This window comes from Arachis stenosperma, chromosome 4 (assembly GCF_014773155.1).
Source record: "Arachis stenosperma cultivar V10309 chromosome 4, arast.V10309.gnm1.PFL2, whole genome shotgun sequence".
Taxonomy (NCBI): domain Eukaryota; kingdom Viridiplantae; phylum Streptophyta; class Magnoliopsida; order Fabales; family Fabaceae; genus Arachis; species Arachis stenosperma.
In genome coordinates this window covers 104,858,083-104,864,544 of record NC_080380.1, presented here as the reverse complement: position 1 = coordinate 104,864,544, position 6,462 = coordinate 104,858,083, and the positions used below count along the sequence as shown (strand labels likewise).

General features: G+C 41.2%; 1 non-coding gene across 1 annotated transcript; it reads left to right on the top strand.

The window, feature by feature from the left end:
• The first annotated feature begins 4,832 nt into the window (after positions 1–4,832).
• On the top strand, positions 4,833–4,936 carry LOC130978355 (small nucleolar RNA R71). The gene has a single exon (XR_009086003.1). It is a non-coding gene; the product is annotated as a small nucleolar RNA R71 (small nucleolar RNA).
• The last annotated feature ends 1,526 nt before the right edge of the window (positions 4,937–6,462 follow it).

Genomic DNA, 6,462 nt, shown 5'->3' with positions numbered 1-6,462 from the left:
ACTCTTCAGGGTGAGTCTTTTAGTGAAACACCAAACTTAGAGTTTCATATTCACCCTTGTAAGGTTTTGGTGTGCAACATCAAACTTAGCTCCTCACAATACGGAGAATTCTACTTGAGTCCTTTATTGAGACAATAATGAAAAGAGACTACCTCAGGTTGTGTTGCCTCCCAACAGAGCACTTTTTTAGCGTTGCTAGCTCGACGGTGGTTTCTCTAGTTGAGATTATACTTCTGTTTGGGGTCTTCCCCCACGCTATCCAGGTAGTGCTTGAGTCTTTGCCCATTCACAGTGAATGTCCTCTTTGAGCTTTCTTCCATGATTTTTATGTGTCCATATGGTGAGACTTTTGTGACTAGAAAGGGCCCGGACCATCTTGATTTGAGTTTCCCAGGAAAGAGTTTTAGTTTGGAGTTGTAGAGAAGCACATGTTGTTCTTCTTTGAAACTTCATGGTGCCAGGTTGAGATCATGTCTCCTTTTTGCTTTTTCCTTATAGATCTTGGTGTTTTCATAGGCTTTAGACCTAAACTCTTCCAGTTCTTGTAGCTGCAAGATCCTCTTTTCACCAGCAGCAGTGCTGTCCAGGTTTAGTGTCTTGAGAGCCCAAAAGGCTTTGTGCTCTAGTTCTAATGGTAAGTGACAGGCCTTTCCGTACACCAGTTGATATGGGGACATCCCAATTGGTGTTTTGAAGGCTGTCCTGTATGCCCAAAGAGCATCATCTAGCTTTTTTTCCCAGTCCTTTCTTGATGCCCCCACAGTCTTTTCCAAGATCTTTTTTAACTCTCTGTTGGATATCTCAGTTTGTCCACTTGTTTGGGGATGATAAGGTATGGCAACCTTATGCTTCACCCCATACCTTAGGAGTAGGGTCTCCAATGGTCTATTGAAAAAATAACTCCCTCCGTCACTAATGAGGGCTCGTGGGACTCCAAATCTGGTGAAGATATTCTTTCTAAGAAAGTTTATGACCACCTTGTTGCCATTTGTTGGGGTTGCCATGGCCTCCACCCACTTAGATACATAGTCCACTGCCACCAAGATATACTTGTTCGAGTATGAGGTTGGGAATGGTCCCATGAAGTCGATCCCCCACACATCGAATAGTTCAAGTTCTAAGATATATTGCTGTGGCATCTCATTTCTCTTGGGCAGATTTCTAGCCCTTTGACACTCATTGCAGCTCCTTACCAGTTTCTTAGCATCCTTGAAGATAGTGGGCCAGAAGAACCCACATTGCAGTATCTTTGTTGCAGTTCTTTCTCCTCCAAAATGACCTCTATAACAAGAACTATGGCAACTCCATAAGACCTCTCACCCCTCTTCTTCTGAAATGCACCTTCTGAGGATTCCATCTGAGCATTTCTTGAAGAGATATTGCTCATTCCAAATGAAATATTTAGCATTATTGATGAGTTTTCTTCTTTGATGTTTGTTGATTCCAGGAGGCAAGTCACCAGCTGCCTTAAAATTAGCAATATCTGCAAACCAGGGTGCCTTGTGAACCAGCATTAACTACTCATCTGGGAAGAATTCATTTACACTTGTATCATGTGTAGCACCTTCCTCACAAGGGATCCTGGATAGATGATCTGCTACCTTGTTCTCCACATCCTTTTTGTCTCTAATCTCAATGTTGAATTCCTGCAACAATAATATCCATCTGATTAGTTTTGGTTTTGACTCCTGTTTGGCAAATAGATATTTGAGTGCTGTGTGATCAGTGAAAACAATAACTTTAGAGCCAATGAGATATGATCTAAATTTGTCAAATGCAAAAACTATTGCCAGCAACTCCTTTTCGGTAGTGGTATAATTTCGTTGAGTGTCATTGAGGACCTTGCTGGCATAGTATATGACATGCACCAAATTTTCTTTTCTCTATCCTAACACTGCTCCAACTGCGAAATCAGATGCATCATACATCAGTTTGAATGGAAAATTCCAATCAGGTGGGGTGATGATAGGAGCTGAGGACAGCTTCTTTTTTAAGTTTTCAAATGCAAGCATGCACTTCTCATCAAAGATAAATGCTGTATTAGACATAAGGAGATTGCTTAAGGGCTTGGCTATCTTTGAAAAATCTTTAATAAACCTTCTGTAGAAGCCAGCATGCCCCAAAAAGCTTCTAATTGCCTTGACATCACTTGGTGGAGGTAATTTTTCAATTAGCTTCACCTTAGCTCTGTCCACCTCAATACCTTGGTTAGAAACTTTATGGCCAAGAACTATTCCATCTGTTACCATAAAGTGGCATTTTTCCTAATTCAAGACCAAATTGGTCTCTTGACATCTTTTTACTACCAAGGCAAGATGATTTAGGCAATTAGGAAAGGAATCTTCGAATATTGAAAAGTCATCCATGAAAACTTCAATGAACTTCTCTATCATATCCGAGAAGATGGAAAGCATGCAGCGTTGAAAAGTTGCAGGTGCATTACATAGCCCAAATGGCATGCGCCTATAGGCAAACACTCCATATGGGCAAGTAAATGACGTTTTCTCCTGGTCTCTTGGGTCAACCACTATTTGGTTATATCCAGAATAACCATCTAGAAAACAATAATATGCGTGTCCTGCAAGTCTTTCCAGCATCTGGTCCATGAAGGGAAGGGGGAAATGATCTTTTCTTGTGGCTTCATTGAGTTTTCTGTAATCAATACACATTCTCCATCCTGTGATAGTTCTTGTAGGGATTAGCTCATTCCTTTCATTGGGTAGATTACTCCTCCCTGCCACAGCTTCATGACTTTCTTCTGTACCACTTCCTTCATAACTGGATTCAGCCTCCTTTGGGGCTGAATGGAAGGTTTGGCATCCTCTTCCAATAGTATCTTATGCATGTATATCACCGAACTGATTCCCTTCAAGTCAGCAAGTGTCCATCCAATGGCATCCTTATACTTTTGTAAGACTTGAAGTAACTCTTCCTCCTGTTCTTGGCTAAGGGCTAAATTTATGATTAGTGGATAGCTTTCATTCTTTCCTAAGTATGCATATTTGAGGGTGGGTGGCAGTGCCTTTAGTTTAAGTTTGGGTGCTTCCTTCCTTTCATCCTTCCCCTCTAGTGTGCCCTGAACATGAGTTTCAGCTGTTGCAACCTCTTCGCTTGATACTGATTCCTCTTCTTCTATTGACTCCTCAAGTTCTTCTTCAAGAGTGTCTTGTACTACAACATACACCGAGTCTAACCTCATACATTCTCCCAATGAGTCCTTTGGGTTACTCATGGCCTTGAACACATTGAATATCATTTTCTCTTCATGTAGTCTAAGGACAAGTTCACCCTTTTGGAAATCAATGATGGCTCTGGCAGTGGCTAAAAATGGCCTGCCTAAGATGATAGAAGTTTTGGCTCTTTCCTCCATATCCAACACTACAAAATCTGCTGGAAAGATAAAGTCTCCCACCTTCACCAACAAGTCTTCCACTATTCCGTGAGGAAACTTGAATGATCGGTCTGCTAGTTGCAGGGCCATTCTTGTTGGTTTGGCCTCCTCAATTCTCATTTTCTTCATCATTGCTAAGGACATCAGATTTATGCTAGCTCCTAAATCACATAAAGCCTTTTCCACTGTGATTTTTCCTATGATACAAGGAATTTGGAAGCTCCCAGGATCCTTCAATTTCTGGGGCAGTTTGTGCTGGATGATGGCACTGCATTCTTCGGTTAGTACCACAGTTTCATTGCTCTTCCAGCTTCTTTTCTTGGTCATCAATTCCTTCAAGAATTTGGCATAGAGTGGCATTTGCTCTATTTCCTCAGCAAAGGGTATGCTAATCTGTAATTTCTTGAAGATTTCCAAGAATCTGGAGAATTGGTTGTCCTCTCCCTTCTTCTTCAATTGCTGAGGGTATGGGGCTTTTGGAAAGTTTGGCTTCGACGCTTCTCTTTCCTGGTGTGACTTGGGAGTGGGGACTTGAATTTCCTCTTGTCCATTTTCTTCTTCATCCGATTTCTTCTCTTGTGGTTTCTTGTAGGTCTCCTTCAATTCCTTCCCATTTCTGAGGGTGATAGCCTGACACTCCTCCCTTGAAGTTGAATTAGTGTTGCTGTGAATGTTGTGGCCAGGGGCTTGCTTGAATAAGTAGCCAATTTGTGTTTCAAGTTTCTTGATGGCAGCATCTTGATTCTGCATATTGGATCGCACTTCTTCTTGGAAAGCTTTACTGTCTTGAATTTCCTTATATATGCTTTCAAGTAGAGTCTCAATTTTGGAAAGTCTATCTTCGGTTGGTGATGGTGGGTTGAGGTTAGGTGGTTGAGAAGGGTGATTAGGTGGGTGTTGATAGGATCTCTGTGAGGGATGTTGGTGAGTTGCATTGTTGTTGGGATTGTGGTTGTGGCGTCTCTGGTCTTGGCCTTGGTCTTGTTGATTTTTCCACCCAATGTTAGGGTGGATTCTCCAACCAGAATTATAAATTTTGGAGTATGGATCATCTGTCTGTCTGGGTGAGTTTCCAACATAGTTGGCTTGTTCCTAGTCACCTTCTTCTCCTGCATTTACTCCTTCTTGAGCTGGTGATGAGGTGATGATTGCTGAAACTTGGTTTTCTTCCACCTTCTTGGTAAGATCTGCTAGCTGCTTGGTGATCATCTTATTTTGAGCCAGCAATGCATGCATGTGGTTCAGCTACATTACTCCTCGAGTGTTGCTTCTTTCAGAAGCATAGAAGTAGTCATTCTTAGCCACAGTCTCAATGACATCTATGGCTTCTTCAATGGTTTTCTTCTTGTTTAGGGAGCCCCCTGATGAATGGTCTACCACCTTCTTTGACTCATAAGAAAGACCTTCACAGAAAATGTGCAGTTGAACCCATTCATTGAACATGTCTGGTGGGCACCTTCTTGTTAAGTCCTTAAACCTCTCCCGTGCCTCATAGAGAGTTTCACCATCTTATTGCTTGAAGGTTTATACCTCAGCTCTCAGCCTATTGATTCTTTGAAGAGGGTAGAATCTTGCCAAAAACTTGTTTACCACATCCTCCCAATTTGTTAAGCTCTCCTTTGGGAATGATTTCAGCCACTTAGATGCTTTGTCCCTGAGTGAAAAGGGAAACAACAGTAGTCTATAGACATCCGGATGGACACCATTAGACTTCCCAGTGTCACATATTCTTAGGAAGGTGGTTAGATGTTGATTGGGATCTTCTTAGGCACTTCCTCCGAATGAACAGTTGTTCTGAACAAGGGTGATGAGCTGGGGTTTTAATTCAAATTTGTTGGCATGTATGGTAGGCTTTTGGATGCTACTTCCATAATTTACTGGGTTTGGGTTGATGTAAGAGCCTAAAATTCTCCTTTCTTTCCCATCATGATTCACAGGGCCTTCTCTGGCATGGTTGTGAGCTTCTTCTTCATGGTTGTTTTCCAAGTTCTCATCCATGTTTGTTTCAAAGTACTCTTCTTCTTCCTCAGCACCAACAACTCTTTTCCCTCTTGCTTCCCTCCTTAATCTACGGAAGGTCCTCTCAGGTTCGAAATCAAAGGAAGTTGAAGCTCCGCTTCTTCTCCCTATCATACAACTAACAGAGCACACAGCAAGAAATAAAATAAAGTGATTATTCTTGTTAGAGTGATTATTAGTGTGAGTGGTGAAAATTATCAAACAGTTAGTGGGTTAGTGAGTAGAATTGGAAGTAAATTCAAAGAAAAAGAAAACAACGAGGGGATAGGGGATGAGGAAGAAAATTAATTCAAACTAAGAGTAAATGACTAGGCAAATTAAACAATAAAAAGAAAATGCTCAATCTAGTGAACTTCCAACTTAATGATTATCGATACAAAATCAATCCCCGGCAACGGCGCTATAAACTTGATGCACAAATTGTCGTCAAGTATACCGAATTATCGTCAAGTAAAAACTCACAATAGAGTGAGGTCGAATCCCACAGGGATTGATTGGTCAAGCAACTTTAGTTGGAAGAATGTGCTAGTTGAGCTAAACAAAAATGTAGTTGAGATTTGCAGGAAATTAAATGGCGGGAAAGTAAATTGCAGAAAATAAAGTGCAGAATCTTAAATGGGGATATGGGGAAATGAACATGGAAATAAATGGCATAAAGTAAAGAGAAAGGGTAAGATCAGAGATGGGGAATTCATTGAGCTTAGGAGATGTTGCATTCTCCGGATCAAGTTCATTCTCATCTCTTCCTCAATCAATGCATTCATTGATCTCCTTGGCAATCTTAAGTGATTGGATCCCAATTCCTTGGCAATCCAATCCCTCTAAGCTTGAACAATTGCCCGATTCCTTGATTTAATTGCTCATGGGAAGAGATGAAGTATGGTCACTGATTATACCACATGTATTTCCAAATTAAAGTGTTGGGAGGATTACATGTCACTATATCCGCCCAAACCCCAATTTGGTCCAACATGAGAAAGCATTTCTAGCATGATCTCCTCATCCCTTTTCCAAGGCTCAGAGGAGATCCAATTATGGAGAGTTTCTTTTTC